General features: G+C 45.0%; 1 protein-coding gene across 3 annotated transcripts in view; it reads left to right on the forward strand.

Annotated features, from left to right (window-relative positions):
- Positions 1–3,629: 3,629 nt before the first annotated feature.
- The window catches only part of GLIS3 (GLIS family zinc finger 3), a 444,686-nt gene continuing 431,118 nt past the window's right edge, over positions 3,630–17,197 (forward strand). Inside the window, exon 1 of one of the 3 annotated variants that reach the window (XM_049632910.1) lies at positions 3,630–4,079. The gene's annotated coding sequence lies outside the window, so the exon portion shown is untranslated. Of the gene's footprint in view, positions 4,080–4,927; positions 5,153–6,164; positions 6,254–17,197 lie in introns of those variants that run through there. The other 2 variants (XM_049632924.1, XM_049632916.1) reach the window with 2 other exon arrangements.

Genomic DNA, 17,197 nt, shown 5'->3' on the forward strand with positions numbered 1-17,197 from the left:
TGTGTGTGTGTGTGTGTGTGTGTGTGTGTGTGTGTGTGTGTGTGTGTTAATAGCTAGGCATACTGTCACTGGGGCTGTTAGCTCAGCTTATCTGCCTTTGGGGGTTAAAGCTTGTTTCTCTCTATAGACACTTTACAGGAGTAGAAGTCTGATCATAGTTCTTTGCAAGTTTGTAAATGGTTTGCTGTCAGATCGCTCAGATGGACACAAACAACAGTTCTCCTGAAGGTTTGCAGTTGTTAGGATGTTCCCTCCGAGAGTCCACTGTGTTCCTCTGCTGTAGCTGTGAGATGGTGAACGTTCCTATTTTGTACTCCTGCTTGGTGTGAGCAGATACACGGGATCTTTTGTGTCTCTCTGATGCTGGTTCTTCCACTTGCAATGGTCTTCTTTGCTTATTAATTCTCTACCCCTTCCTTTTTTTTTTTTTTTAAATGTTTATCCATTTTTGAGAGAGAAAGCATGAGCAGTGGAGGGGCAGAGAGGGAGGGGGACACAGGATCGGAAGCGGGCTCTGAGCTGAGAGCAGTGAACTTGATGCAGGGCTTGAACTCAAGAACCGTGAGGTCATGACCTGAGCCGAAAGCTCAACCGACTGAGCCACCCAGGTGTCCCTCCTTTAAGGTCCGGCTGAAACAGCCAAGCTACTGCCTGTGGCGTGGAGTAGGAAGTTGTTCCTGGTCCTCCACACTTAACTGCGCTTCTCTGACATCGATCACAAGATGCCTTACACTTTGTATACATGCAATGTGCCTTGCACACATTCATAGAGTTGGCACTATTATTTTGCAGGATGGCATTGTTGTCAGGGCTTGGGGCTTCACGACTGCTGCACCTGGAGCTGCCTCTCACTCTGAGTGTTTCCCGAGCTCCAGCTTCGTGGCTTCCGCTGCGAGACTACTAGTGGCAATCCCACGTGATTGCCATGATGAAGTGCGGTGGGTGGGGCCGTCATTTCTTGAGGCTTTGCTGTATCCCCAGCACTGGGCAAAATGCTTCATGTGACATCTTCCCTTGCACAATGCTTGCAAGTGTTCATTCCTTTACCCCCCCCCCCCGGCCCCCACCGTCCTGGGACAGAGTGCTCACTGAATATTTCTCAAATGAATGAGAACTGGACTGGAGCTGGCAGCAGGGTTCTGTCTGCTGAGTCAGCTTCCCTGAGTCAGCAGTTGAGAGATACATACAAGCTTGTACGTATCTAGATCTAACAATCTAGTTGGAAGATACCAACTAGATTGTAGTTCCCAGCTCTGGCTGGAAGGGCGTGATGCCTGACCATGATTGAGAGCTTATGGGGAAGGGAGAGGGTGTCATAACTGCACTACACTATTTCCTTTCCCACCATTTCTTACTCTCCCCTCCCCCCTGCTCCTGCTGACCAATTTAGTCTAGAAGAGGTGCAGATCTCATTCTGAGTCACTCCAGGGCTTTATTGGGAATGCTGCATTTTTACTATATGCCATGGAACATAAGGACATTGCAGATTACATTCCTGGCCGAAAAAAAAAAAAAAAAAGAAAAGAAAAGTCAAGCAATGTGTTGTACGTATTTAGTAGGAAAGGTCTTAGGAATGTTAGAGGCTCATGAAAATCCCACCTAAATAAAAAATGACATTCCCATCCCGGGGCTCTTTATAAGCGAAGAGAATTTTGGGGATCTCCAGGTTGGTGACTCAGAGCTTTCCCAATGTTTTATTTCCATGAGCCATTGATTACAGTAGGGTGTAGCACAATATTTTTCTCTTCCAGCTAAGCTGTTGCCATCAAGTGGGGGTTTGGAAGCTTCTTCAGACCCCCAGGATACCATTTCATGCATGAAAACCATCATATTTAGAATCATGAGATGGTAGGGTTTTTGTTTGTCTTGTTTTGTTTTGTTTTGTTTGTTTTGTGTTTTTTTTACAGTTTCCACCCAGGCTTGTCTTGTTCCTGGGGAGCCTTCCATACAAGAGTCGGGATGAAGAGAATTTCCCGAGACGTATTAAAGGGTCAGTGTCCCCATGGTGCTCTGTGCCTGAAGGCTGGAGTTAATGAGGAAGAGTTTTTTTGGTGAATGTCAGGCATGTTGCAAGAAGTAGCCACAATGGGCTAGTCAGGGCAACTTCTTCCACTGGGTTTCTTTGTTTCTGTGATGGTGCTGCATGCTTCTATTTTATGAGTCTTTTCTTGTGTGTGGTTGAACCCTTCTGTTGCCATCTTGGACTAGGATACTTGTATTTTAAAGGACATGAAGAACAGAGAGAAACTGTTACATTGACCGAATGACATATCCTAAGCACTTACAAATTTATTTCCCTCCCTCTACTTCTGCTGACAGATATTCTGGTGATTAATATTCTGATGAGTTTGTGTCTTTAGGAGAGGGAAAAAATGCCTTCCCTAAAGGGAGTCTTGAAAAGCAGATCATAATGAGACCTAAGTATTGTGAAAATGGACTTTTTGTGTGTGATGTCAATATCTTGGATACAGACCCACTCTAGTAATATTCTTTCTGAAGTAAGAACGAAATGAAATTTTCATTTGAAATGAAATTGATTGACAATAAAAACTGTCAGCATTTTATTTGGTTTTCCCGGGGACAGTCATTTGTGTACTTGAGGGCTTCTGTCTTGATCATTAGCATCTACTACTTGAATGCCAATTTATGTTTGAGCGAAAGCCCTAGAATAGAATATGAGGACTAGCGGAATTCTCAGTGTCACCACAGAAAGGCCCAACTAGAGGGTATTTGTACATTATATACCTTGATTCCCGAGATGGAAGTCTGTGCATCGCCAGCTGTACCACTGAGGATAGTTGGCCTTCTGGGGACAACCTCTTCAGAAAAGCTGGGGTCACAGCCTAGGTGGGGTATGAAGGTGAGGGTATTGAATTCTTAAGGAGAAAGTGCCACTGTATGCAGGGAGTGCGCCTCCATTTCTAACAGCCTGTTTTTAGAATTTTATATTCGAGTAACATTTCCATTTCTTCTCTGTTTATCCTTTACTTAGAAAAGATGCCAAGGGTGGCCTCTGTGCCTCATCTAGCCGTTTTTGAAGTTGTGTTCATCGAATCCTGTATATCAGAAGATACTTTTGCCATTTACCACTTTTTAAAAAGTTTTTCTCTCTCCATTTACTATTGGGTATTTTTTTTTTTTTCACTTGTTCTTTACCATTTGACATCAGATCCTGTCGAAAAGCTGACACATTTTTCATGTTAAAAAAAAAAAAGCCAATTCAACAAATAAGGCCCAAGAAGGCGGCCGAGTGCCTGGCTGCTGTACCCTGTTCTGGAGTTCCTAAACGCTCAGGCACAAGGGAGGGACAGTGTCTGTGAACGCGTGGAGAGGGAGACATAAGCTCAGCCATCGAATTGGCCAGCCTGGTGACCGGCGAGCCCGTCTCCACCCTCTTCCCCCTCCTCCCCCCCTCCCCGCCCCCCTCCCCGCCCCCTACCAGCGCTCACACTCAGGAAGCAGCTGGCCACAGGCCGGCCCTTGCGCCGATGAACACTTATCCACGCTCCTCTCAGGGCTGCCTCTCCTCCCTCACCCCCGCTCTCCGCCTCCCGCCTCCCTCCCCCTGCAGCCGTGTCCACAGTGCGCCGCCCCTGCAGCCCAGTGCGCGGCGCGCAAGGGCCACGGAACCGCCGCCGAAAGCAATTAGCCAGCATCCCGCACCGCCCCCCAGACGCATCCCCCGGCCCGGGGCGAGGATGAGCGGGACAGGCGAGGCACAAAGTCGAAACTCAACTTTTTAAAAACATTTGCGTGTGTGTATGTCTGTGTGTGGGGGTGAGAATGCGCTGATGCCGAGGGTCCAGCCACCCCCCCCCCCCTGCCTTCTCCTCCCCCTGCTGCCGCTGCCCTCGCACACGCGCGCGCACACACGGCACCGGGGCCGGGTTTCCGCGCACCGTCCCCCGGCTTGGATGGGAGTTTTCGTTTCCGAAGGAGGCAGAACCCGCGGAGCGCGCTGAAGGGCTGGAGCCCCAAGTTACTCTTCGCCAGCGCTGGCCACCGCTGTCACTCACAGGCTGGCAGGGGAAGGGACCCACACGCCTGCCTGGCTTTGTTGTGGAAATCCGGGTTACCTGGTAAGTGGCTACCATAGGAACTTTGCTCGCAGGCGAGAGTCGGGAGAAACCGGCGCTTGAGAGCGCGGGGGAGTTAACGCTCCGAGATACAAACTAGGGATTAGAATTAGTTTTCCACGCGGAGCCAGTGGCGTTTGCGCGGGTTTAAGGATACGCGCACCCCGCCCCCCCAGCCCCAGATTTTCGGAAAGATCTGTTTGCAGCCCTCAATTAGTGATCAAGCCGTGTTGTTGTCAGTTGCCTAAGAGCGCCTGGTGTAGAAGACGGAGAGGAAATCCACAAGGTATTAAAGTTTCTTTAATTAGGAGGAGATTTTTTTGGTTTTTCTTTTGAACAGCAGGGGCCAGAGGGCCACACAATGAAGGCAAGTTACAGGACGCGCGGCTGTGGTCCTGCACGCCACCCAGGAGTCCCCACTGAAGGGAAACTTTGGAGAAGTGAGAGTTGGTGGGGTGACGTGAGGTCCCGCGCGCGCACACACACGGGGCTGAAGCTGCCTTTTCCAGCTCCCACGTGTTTGTGAAGCTCCACCAAGGGCGTTTTTTTGTTTGTTTGTTTGTTTGTTTGTTTTTTGCACGCTCGCACCTCGCCCGAGACCAGGTCCCCACTGCTCCAGGAGGCCCTTCGGTTGGGGGTCCTTGAACTTGTCGCTGGGACGGTCCCACCACCCGCAGCCGCCAGGTCTCTTTCACCTCCCACGCCGCAGAATGCGCAGACGTACCCAGACGCTCGCACTCCCCGCCGGCTTCGGCTTCGTCACTCCGCGTTTACACTTCTCTGGGGCCGACGGAATGTCAGCACTGTTTGGAGAATGTCTCGGTCTCGGGCACTCTGTCGTGCTCACGGCTCCCGTCCCTGTAAATGACCCTGTGTGTATTTTGAAGTCGGTCGGGGCTGCTCTCTGGAAAGCGTGAGTGAGCACCGGGTTCTCCCCTAGACACACACCTTGCCCCGAGCGACACTGCCAAGTTACTCACTGCAGCTGACAAATCACCCCGGGGACGAGGAAGTTGCCCAAGTGTCTGGAAAACTTGGCCCGGACGGATTTGTCATCCTATGGATGATTCAATTAGGTACCTGGAGGGACACGCTTTGGGAGAAGGTTGTTTCTGGCTTCGCGGGTCGCGCCCTCGACTCGCCGGGGTGTTTGGGAGGAAAGACGCGGAAGGAGACCCGGGGGCTGGGGCACCGGTTCCGTGGGCGCTGCGGCTGGCGGGGCCAGCGGCTGCCCGGGCGTCCCAGCTCGGCCGGGAAGGGCAGCGCGCGGGTCCCCGCCGCCCGGGCTCCCCGCCGCGGGCCGGCGGCGGCGCCCTTTCGGCCCGGACTTACTCAGGACTGGGTTGCACAACAGGAAACCAGCGCGAGTTTGTTTTGTTTTGCTGCGCTAGCTCGCGGACTGGGCCGAGGGCTGGGGTCAGAGGCGGCCGGAGAGTGGCGGGGTCGCAGCAGCGCACCCCAGCCGGTCCCTGTCGCCTCCCCGCTCAGACCCGCCCCTCCGCTGGGGGAGCCTGGTGACTCGGGCCTGGGACCTGGGGCGGGAGGGCAGCCGGGGTCAGATAAGCGCTGCTCTCCTCCAGCCCTGCCCCAGGCGCGTCTCCCCGTCCAGTGGGTCCCCAGCACCTCTCCGGATCTCGCAAGTCCTCCTCCCGCCTGGAGAGGCCCCCGCCCCTCTGCTGCGTCTTCCCCACCCCGCGGCTAGCCTTCCCGGGCATCTGGGAGGCCCGGATCCCCCGGAGCATCTGAACTCGGGCCTGGGGCCTGGGGTGGAGGGTACTTCCGGAATCACGGGGAGCAGCATCTGTGGGGACGGGACTCTTGTAACTGCGGGCCCCCTTTGCAGACAAAAGGGCTTTGCACCGTCCGGTCACGTACTTCCAGAACCTCAGTATCTCCGCGGAGTTTGGGTCGGGCTGGGTGGGGGGAGGGGTGTACCGCAGCTCCCCCCAGCGGACCAGTTCCCTTTGGGAAAAAGACCGGGGACCGGGGAATATCAAGTATAGACGGTGAACGCTGGAAGGGACCTTGGCGATGGATGGGGTCACCTGTGAACGGGGAAACCGAGAGCCAGAGACTCGCAGGGTTTTGTCCAGTCGCTCACAGCCGGTGGGTACAGATGCCGGACACACACTGCAGTTTCCTAGTTTCCAGCGCAGAGAGCGTTTCTTGGCCTGAAGGTGAGCTCCAGACTAATGTGAAGTCTCTGTGTCCCCACTGAAAGCTTTGATGAGTCATGATTTCTGCCTTGGGAGTCAGCCAGACATCCCTTTCCCCCTGTGTCACGTTCTCCATTAGAGCACCCTCTGTTACGCTAAGCTGGGAAGCTTTTTTTCTTTTTCTTTCTTTTTTTTCTTTTGTACAAAATTGACTTGTTTGGTTTAAATCTTCCCATTTCTCCTCTTGTCCCTCCTCGGATTTTACTTCCTTGGTAGCGTGTTAAACAAGTGCATCCTGCGAAGGTTTGCGAAAAGAGGATCTGCTCACAAAGAAGGCTGGGGGGAAGCTTGCAGCCACGTAGAGACAGGAGTGTGTGATGTTATATATCATGTGTTGCAGTTGGAAACTTGCTGAAGTTTAAGGGTCACACGCGAATGCACTCCAGTTGCCATTAGTTGTCTGTGGCAGCCGGACTAGACCCTCCAGTGCCTTTGAGAGGAGTAGGGGACAGTTCTTTCCCAGTTACTTTCCAAAAACACTTTTTCTTACTGGCTGTTGAAGTCGTCATTGTTGCTCGAAGGACTTAACAGTTCTTGAGCCTGAGCAGTTAAGTCCCAGTGCTGCTGTCACTCCCTGCCTTCCTGGTTCACCGTAGGCCAGGTGGGAGAGGGCATCTTTTCTCTGATCCCTGATTCCACCCAAGTTACTTAAGGGTAGTCGGTTTGTCAGAGACCGAATACCTGAGGTCTGTTGTTGGTTTGCTTGGAAGTGATCATCGTTCCAAATAAGAAAAGCAACCTTTTTTGAGGGGAGGGGGGCAGGTGGGGTGGACTCCAGGGTTCACCTAGTAGGTGAAATTCCTATTGGGCCAAAATAGGCGGGGTGGGGGAGGTTAAATAATAGCAAACTAATGTTTGGTACCAGCCTTGCCTTTATTCATACAGCAGAAAGGGGTCTTTCCATTGTTTCAAAAGGGAGCTGAGTGTCCTCAGTCTTTTTTTTTTTTTCTCTGAGTATTCTTCCTTGCTAGTAAATTAAATCTGAGGACAATCTTTTCACTTTGGTCCCTCGCGTATTGTAGGTAGTGATCTCTGGAGTTGGAATGTTAGTTTGTAATTCTTGCCAAATATAGATGAAGTACCTCTTGAAGAAGATAATTCAGGAAGTGGCATCCAGGCCACACTCGCTTCCCTGGAGAAGTCATTTTCTGTGTTTCTGTAATTATTCTCTGTAGAGGGTATTAGAAAGAAGGTAGAAATACAGGACTTGACTCCAACTTTTCACTTGTTTGGTTGCTTCACAGGATCCATTAAGATTGAAAATCAAATTTAAAAATAAACAAGCATGTAGGAAATCTATGCGGTAAAAAAAATGTGCTGCCTTACTCCGTCCTGGAGGATGAGGCGTATGACAAAATCTTTAAATGACTCTAACCTGTCGTTTGGTAAAAGATGCCCAAGTTCCAGGTTTTCCATTTACTCCAGGCAGAGTTGACGCTAAACCCATTTTTTCTTTATTGGGGTGAAATAAAATATCCATACAGAAAAGTACACGTATGTTAAGCTTGATGAAATTTCATGAGCTAAACACAACTGAGCAACTGGTGTTCAGATCAAGAGATAGAATGTTATCAACACTCCAGAAACATCTCTCACACTGCCCTCCAGTCACCGTGTTCCCTAGCCACAGCCTTGACTTCTAACAGATATATTAATTTTGCCTGTCTTTAAAAATACCTTATGTAAGTTGGATGACTGAATATGTACTCCTGGGGCTGTCTTCTTTGCTGACATAACAACGTTTTAGTAGGTCAGATAATTTGGATTTCCCTTTAAAGATGGTGGGAACAGGGACGCCTGGGTGGCTCAGGAGCGTCTGACTTCGGCTCAGGTCATGATCTCATGATCTCTCTCTCTGCCCCTCCCCTGCTCGCTCGCGTGCGCGCTCTCTCTCTCTCTCTCTCTCTCTCTCAAAAATAAAATAAGAACATTAAAAAAAATTTTTAAAGATGATGAGAACAGTTGAGATTGCAGAGTTAGTTGGCCAGGCGTCACTTAATATGATAGAATCAAGGAAAACACTAGCAGAACAGAAGCGGTGTTTTCTGTCCCGATGAGGGCCTGATAGGGGGACCATAGACAGGAGCGAAGCATACAGCATGGAGCCGGTGCGGGGTGAGCAAGGAGAATGCGCCTTGCACCATCCATCTCCAGATGCATTTGACAGTTGCTCTGTGAGGGCCACCCACCCCCCACATCAAAAGAAGTGCCTGGTCTCGGGGCCGAAATTACTGTGTTTGTTTCCCAGCTTTCAGCTGCGAGTTTTCATTGTTTGTGAGTTAATTCCGCGAACCACGTACAATAGCGTAGTTCTAACCGTTTTACAAACAGGTACAGATATTAACAGAGGTTGGGGGAAGGCCTAAAGTGGGTATTTGGGGTGGACCTGGAGGGTACGGAGGATGTGGGTTTGGGGAAAAAGGGGGCAAGAGAAGTGAGGAGGGGAAGGACCACCCATGTGGACTCGAAAGCAGTAAGTAAGAACAGAGACAAGGATCCAGTTATGATCCACGTTGGGAACAGGATCAGGGGATTTGTCTGGAAGACTGGAATCATGAGGGCTGTCCATAGTTGAGAGCAGACCTGAGATGGAGGAAGCTGATGGGGCCCTTCTCGTCCGATCGGATCTCCTCAAGGCCAAGAATGGGAGCAGCCGCACATTCCTTCAGGTGCGGCCAGCCTTGCGGGACTGCAGATGGGCAGGTAGGGCTACAGCACAAGGTCAGACCCCGTGCCAGGGGCCTTGATAGAGCTCAGGCTTTCTGAATATCAGTTATTCCTCAAGTTCCGAGCCAGATCTAAGAAGTTTCCTTTCTAGGCCTGCCGAATACTATACACAGAAAGCTAACCAGATGCCAGGGCTGTGTACAAGTTCTTGTTTTTCTTGTGTGTGAAGAAATGGATTAATGTTTTCCCAACCTTTTCAGCGTGACCAGTAGATTCCACTTCTTTCTGTAACTTGACTGAGTCATTCATGTTGGTTTTTTCTTTTTCTCTCTTTTCTTTCTTTCTTTGTTTCTTTTTCTTTTTCTTTCTCCTTCCCCCTTTTTTTTTTTTAAATAAATATGTTGTCATGTTGGTTAAGGGACTAGTCATTGTTGCGAACGTTCATACTTCTGCAGTGATGTCAGTGAACATAATTTAACTTGTGTAAAACTTTTGTCTACCAACACTAAAAATAGTTTTATTGGTCACTTTTAAGCAGTAACTACACTGAAGGAAAGAAATCATTCAGTGATACATGGCATGGGGGACACTTTAATATGCTTGAATATTTGGTTTAGTGAGTGATAAATTCAGTTTTACTTCTAGAATCTTCCATAAGTAGATATTTATTACTTTTTTGAAAGGATTGTGATCTTTAGCTGTGTAAATAGCTATTCACACAGACCGAGTAGTCATTTGTACTCAAAGACTGACAAAGAATGTGTTTTTCATTTGCCAAATTTTACTACCTTTGTATCTTCTTGTATAAAGGTGGAGGTTTGTTTATGTTTTTGTTTTTAAAGAAAAAACTCCAGCCAGTTACTCTTCTTTTATGTTTCTGAAGAAGCCTTTGTGTCTCAAACCATGGCCATGTGGTGTTCACCCTTTGCAATTCAGGTAATTAATTCAGTGGTGACATCATAAGGAATGTGTTCATTTTTCCATTTCAAATTCCTCTTCGTGGGATCTGATGGTTAACTCCTATTAAGAACCCGTTTGGAAAAACTCAGTTCTGAAGGGCAGTTATGTGTTAATTTAAACTTGTCCCCCTTTGGCATTGTGAGAATGAAGTTCTATTTCGGGGAAGGTCTTCCCTCTTCTACAATGAAGAAGAACTAAAATTGTGGGTCATTTTGATCCTAATTCTGTTAGTTGGTCGATCTGTTTGATGTTGATCGAATGATATTTACTGAGTCAAATACACAGTGAAAGATAGCAGTGGTAGGACAGCCTTTTTTTATTTAATCCTAATGTTTTACAAAGCCAAAAATGTCAAATTTATAGATCTACTTTATATATATATACATATATATACATATATATGTATATATATATAATTTATATTAATTAATTAAAATAAATAAGGAATACTTATTTAATGCAGCTATATTTTGATATTTGTTTTACTTTGGCTATTCAGCTCTATCTATACCTGTAGGTTTTTCTCTTTGTAGATGCCTGGGCAGGCAGATAGTCTAAATGCTTTTATAACAGTGGCTTTTATGCCTTTTTGACTGTAACGCACAATAAGCTACATTTTTCTCATCTTACCCAGAATACACTATATGCATTAAGATCTACAGACACGTATACCCACAAGTAAACTGAAGTAAAACAGTACTTAACCGTTAATACATCTGATGTACTCTGATAGTTTCTCTTTTATTCTAGTCAGTTCTGTTTCATTACAAAACACTTTCAGTATTGAATAATTGATTGCAGGGCCTGCTATCAGTCTGCCACCAGTTTGAAAAATGCTGCTTTAGAAACTTTAGTGCTTTGTTAAACTTACGGCCACGGCATGGTTACCTTCCTGAACATACCTATGTTTGTCTTAAAAAATCCTTTCGCTCCCAAGTTCATTCTCATTTTGTGTGATTTCTTACAGTCCTAGTTATTCCCTTCTCCCTTGCCATTTGTGGTAGGGCCACAGATTTCTAGAACTTTCCCTACTCCTCGATGAGTTCATGATTGAGGCAGGGTAAATGAAACATTTGTAGGTAATGACTACTAAAAGTAGTGACATTTAGTGAGCTAAGGGTGTATGAGAGTTATATAGATGGATTGAAGTAAGGAGCGGGGATTCTAAGAGAGGTTACTGAACTTTTAATGTTGCCTTCCAGTAGTGTTTTCCTGAAGGTGCTGAATTTCTTTCAGTAACCTGTAATTATTCGTTTTATGTGGAAGGTTCCCAATTCTGCTTTGATTTTTAGGTTAGGATTGACTAACTTAGAGAATAAATTTCTAAATTGGACTTGATCATTTCTTTTTCTCCTACGTCCGTCCTCCTTCCCCCTTTCTCTTACCTTTGTCTGTATTTACTACCTGCATTTTGAATATCCTAGCCGTTAATTTAAGTTTAAAAGGGTACTGCCAGATATTTTACACCATACTTAGGGAAGATGATGTTCATTGAGGAAATTTTTACAACATAGAAAAATAGAAAAATTAGAATATGTGTATTTCTAGATAGGTAAGGGTTGAAATGAATCCAAAGATAAGACAGTCGGGGGTCCTATTAGATGAGATCCATAATGTTCATTATATTGTCTTTTCTGAGTGGTCTTGAATGACAGAAAGGTCTTGAATCTCTGGAGGGAACAGTAGTTTATCTTCATATTTTTTAATTGCTAGAACTCAGTGCTTCACTGCTTTGATTTTTTTTAAGATTGTATCTTATTGGTGATTATGTTGCTTGAGTAATAGCTGTACATCCTAGTGTTCAGAATAAATATGTTAATATTCTTAGCATTACCAACATCAGACCTTGGCATTGCCTGCACGACTGTGTGGTCTATATGTGGTGGTTACGAGGTGTAACCTCCCTAAGTTTGTGTTCCACGTCTCACTGATGTGGAAACATCCCCCTCTGTTCCTGTGTAACTTCTGTTGTGAAGTCTGTGAATCTGTCGGTCTCACTGAATAAAGTTACAAAACCACAGAAATGGTCAACCCTCCCTTGTTGTGGGTTACTTTATCATAATTCAGTACCCTCCCTTCCAATTTAGAGAAACGATATCGTACACATCCAAGGCATTTCCTCTATAATATCCTCCAGGTTCACGGGCACATGTTTGCACTCTCCTCTCGTTAAAATTGGAGACAAGAATGATTTTGATTTATTGGTTTCATCTAATATAGCTGTGTTTATATTGTTGCCAATAAAATGACTTACACGATTGGTTTTTGTTTATACAGTCTTTTCTGAGGAGTCAGTCACCTGTGTTAGGACAAGGTACATTCTGCTTATTAAAATGAACTCCTGGGATCTAAGAACATTCAGCTCTATCTGTCCTTGATTGAATTGCAAAATGTGCTTCACACCGCAGCCGTGCATGAGAATAACTTATATTATCTGTCAATAGGCTTTTCATTTCTATATTCTTCAGGCTACAAACGCTGTAACCGGAGGAGAAGCGCAGGGGAATAGCTCGGGTCTATTAATGATCAAGGCAGAGACGTTGAAAAAGCAGTTAATGAAATTATACAATCATTAACCTGAAGGGAAAAGAATAAAAAGAATCAATAAAACCCCTATTTTAGATGGCTTAGATGTATATAAAGAAACCAATTCAGGAGCAGTTTGTTTGCTGACAGTATTTTGTGCCTCATTATCAGGTTTTCTGTGCGGGGTAAGAATAACGCTTGTGGCATAAGGAATGGAAAATGTAACAAAGGCTAAATGTAGCCTAAGGAAATGAAATGATGTATGAAAATTAATAATTAACTGGCTCATCAGATGAATTATGACTCTAGATGAGTTTATTAATGATATTTACTAAGAAAGGGCTCTTGGCTGTAAATAGGCATTATGGAACTCGTGTTTTTGGAATGCTCTTGAATGGATGAGTTAACATTGCTTTTCATTTGTTGAATCTTTTAATCTGTGAGCCGCAGTGCCTAGAGTCTTGGGTAGAAGGTAGAGTCATGATTTTGTATTTTGATCAAAGTCATAGCTTTTCCAGAAAACTAGTGAAATCGTTAAATGGTTTTGTGGTTGAGTTTCCTTAGCAGTTAAGTAGTTTCCTTTTAGACCTGACTTAAAGGAGGACGTTTTAGGAGTTTGAAAGTGGTCAAAGGAAGAATATATTAACTCACGTTGACTCATTTGACAAAATGAACATTTTTATTGTTTGAACCGATGGAGTATTAAAAACCCTAAATGTATCAATATGTCAGATTCAGAATACCATAAATTTGTACTTTTGGATGTTCCTTGCTTTTCCTTTCTCTTCTTTTTTTTTTTTTTTTTTTTCTGTTGATACCTTGGGGAAAGGTACTGGATAGAGGATGAAAGAAAAAGTAATTCTGGGAAACTTGAGTAAGTTTTTAAATAGAAGGATGCTCTACCAGTGGAATCCTGCCACTTAGATTTTGATACTGACGAGTTATGATTTCACTTTTCGTCAAAGCGTAGGCAAACTTAATCCGGATACCATTTTTCGAGGTTGCCTTTTAAGTGTTGTCTTTCAGCACACTGCTGGTGTGCGAGCCTCCTACGAGCTCTTGCTTTGATGGAGTGGATGGAGGTTATTATTTTTGCTTCCATGTTTACCCTGTCCCCTCGGTTTAAACGTCATAGGTATAAAATCTACATATTTATCCTTGATCTCTATAAGTGGGTATTTTCTTTTAAAGTTTATTTATTTTGAGACAGACAGAGAGAGAGCGCAAGCAGGACAGGGGCAGAGAGGGGGACAGAAGATCCGAAGTGGGCTCTGGGCTCTGTGCTGACAGCAGAGAGCCAGATGTGGGGCTCGAACTCATGAACCATGAGATCATGGCCTGAGCCCAAGTTGGATGCTTAACCAACTGAGTCACCCAAGCGCCCCATCAGTAGGTATGTTGGATCATCTTCCTTATCTTAATTATTTTGAAGATCAGAATTTTAAGAGACCTCAGTGATCATGACCAACTTCCTTATTTTATGGATGAAAGCTCTGAGTCCAAAGAAGTTATAAATGATGTGCCACAGGTAGAACTCTGGTGTCCTGCCTTCTAATTGAGTGCTTTTTTTTTTTCCCCCACTCTGACTCAATGAGGAAGCGTCTTTCTTAAAAGTTAGCAGTTCATTCCTTTTTTGTTACCAAGTGGACCTAGGATTATAAATGAACATATGGCCTAGCTAAAAAGTATATAAAGTTTTATGGTATCGGTAGATAAAATTGATTTTTAAATTCTGGTCTCTAATGCTTGAAAAATCTGTTGGCATAATTAATGTGAAAACTGGATTATTAAGCATATTTTCACATACAGTTTATTTTTGACTTGAGGCTGGTTTTCTCAGCTCATAAGCCACTGCCCCACTGGCGTTTCTTTATGGTATCAACCATTTTACTTTCTGGCTGTTGCTTTTCTGGTAATAAAATTTAAGTGCATTTTTTGTTATTGTTGTTACTTCCAACCTAAAGTGATTTAAAACAGGGGCACAGTTTATAAATAAAATAAAATGAAAGTCCAGGTTGACAGGCAAGTATGAGTGTCTGATACTTAATTAACTTCTTAATGCTTTATTTTTCCTGCACACTGACCTTTTTGATGATCTGACCCAATACTAAGCACCTACTTATGTGTTTTTATTCAGATATTTGATGAGAATTCCTGCTTGCGTGTGATATTGCTGCCAAAGAAATGACTCCTTTATTTTTAAAAACCTGGAAATGGGCATAGTCTGCAAATCTTCAGACACTGGTCACATGGACTCATAGTGACTCATAATGCCAGTCATGTTGGATGATTCCGTATTTTCAACAAATTGCCAATACAACATATGTATACTTTGATTTATTTATTTAGGTTGGTACTGAATGAGGGCTCTCTTCTGCAGGGTTCAGAGTACTCAGAAAACACTACTTTTTTAAATATATTTTTTAATGTTTTTTATTTATTTTTGAGACAGAGACAGAGCATGAGCAGGGGAGGGGCAGAGAGTAGAGGGAGACACAGAATCCGAAGCAGGCTCTGGGCTCTGAGATATCAGCACAGAGCCCGACGCGGGGCTCGAACCCACGGACCGTGAGATCGTGACCTGAGCTGAAGTCAGACGCTTAACCGACTGAGCCACCCAGGCGCCCCCGCTATTTTATGAATTAGTGGAGAATAGATGGCCAATATCCTCTGGCAAAGCACAGAGACATCAAATGACTCTTGCTCATAATCAACCCAGGAATCAATAGACCGGAAGATAATACACTGGAGTTCTTTTTAAATGGACACAGCAGAAAACGCATTAGAAGTTTTCCAATGTGAAAAAACCAACATCTTACAACCAGTTTGATACCGGGGTTCATTTCTTATTGTTCCATAAAACAACTTAAATGATAAGGTTTGGGTAAGCTGGATTTACTTGTCCATTCTTGGGGACTGTAATGGAGGGAAGGGCGGGAGTTAGATATCAGAGGATTTCTCAAGAATGCTTGGCTTGGTAGTATGAAATGTGACAGAATTCTTTTTTTCTAATGTTTATTTATTTTTGGGAGAGAGAGAGAGAGAGAGAGAGAGAGAGAGAGAGGATCGCAAGCAGGCTCCACACTGTCAGCACAGAGCCTGATGTGGGGCTTGATCTCTTGAACTGTGAGATCATGACCTGAGCTGAAATGAAGAGTTGGACGCTTAACAACTGAGCCACCTGGGTGCCTTAGACTAATAGAATTCTTTTTTTTTCCAATACTTATTTTTTGAGAGAGAGAAATGCACATGTGCGAGGGGCAGAGAGAGGGGGGACAGAAGATGGGAAGCGGGCTCTGAGCTGTCAGCACGGAGCCCAATGTATGGCTCGAACCCACCAACCATAAGATCATGACCTGAGCTGAAGTCGGACACTTAACCGACTGAGCCACCCTGGCATCCCTGGAATTCTTCATAAGGTAGAAAATTGGTAAGGATGAGGAAAACTTTCCAAATGTTGTATTGTTAATAATTTTTGAAGTTTTTCAACATATGGGAACACATAATTCTGAGGGCACAGAGAGTGCTTGCCTTGAAAATCAAGTATTTTTGATTTTCTAAAAGGATCAGAGAAAAAAAAAACTCTTTGTAGAGAGTTTTCTCTATGTGATGTTCTGCCCTAGATGACCAATGGAGCCACTCGTTTAGGATTTGGTTGGAAATACTTGTCTAAGACACTGAGTGGATCGTATAGAAAAAGCAGGAATCATCCAGTTGAGAATATCTGACCACTGCTGCTTTGCACTCAGTCCTGTTTCCTGCATTTGTTCAGCTGCGGCTCCTTTTCATGACTATCCTGTCTGTGGAAAAGAATGCAGATGGTGACTGTGTCTGTCACTCATTTGGAGTAGTGACACTTAATCACCTCATTGAGTCTGTGTACATTTCGGAGAGCTGTTACAGATCAAGGCAGGGAATGGCCTTTTCTAAAGATTTGTAAGCAGAGAGTACTGACCTTACGATGCACAGATGCGTAATGACGTCCTGTGGTCTTATCAGTCCTTGGTTCTCTCTTTGCTGCTTGAGGAAAGGGGTGGTGAATGGCTGATTTACTGTATGTGGAGTATGGTGGACATACTTACCGTTAGAAGGGCTCTTCTTTTGTTATGCTTTCCATAAAGTGTTTTGCACAGACTTTTTCCTTTTCTAGGGCCTTCATAGAAGGTGAGGGTATGGTGAGGTCGATTCTTTTGCCATCCCCGTAACTCAGAATCATCATGTTGCTGTGTTTGGATATATGGGCATATGACGTCTTTGCGAGAATCCCAGGCCCACATTTTTATCTTTTGTAAATCCAGGGACTGTGAAAACTTTGCTCTTACAGTAAAAATCAGAGGTGGTTTGACATCCTTTTCAGAGACCATATCTTTGGTTTGTTTCCTGGAAACGTTGAAGCATTGGTCTCATAGCTCATGAGGTGATGCTCTGGGTTTCCTAAGACTCACTGTAGCAGAAGTGAACTAGGATGGACAGATCCTCTGGGGAGCAAAATAAGTTTCATCCTGTAAGCTGGCACCAGTTGATTGGTTGTAGTTGCCAAGAGCCCTGTATTGAGAAGGGCTCAGTGGTAAACACAACAATGCAGTGATCCATAACCCACGTCTACCGTGAATGCAGGAAGGGAGAGTGCCTGCCAATGAACCATGCATTGGATGACCCTGCCTTGCATAAAAGGCTGTTTTGCTAAGAGTGCTTCTTTTCCGCCTTATGTGAATGCTACACAGGTTGAAAATTCACTGTGACTTATTTTCA

Source organism: Panthera uncia, chromosome D4 (assembly GCF_023721935.1).
Source record: "Panthera uncia isolate 11264 chromosome D4, Puncia_PCG_1.0, whole genome shotgun sequence".
NCBI classification, from domain to species: Eukaryota; Metazoa; Chordata; class Mammalia; order Carnivora; family Felidae; genus Panthera; species Panthera uncia.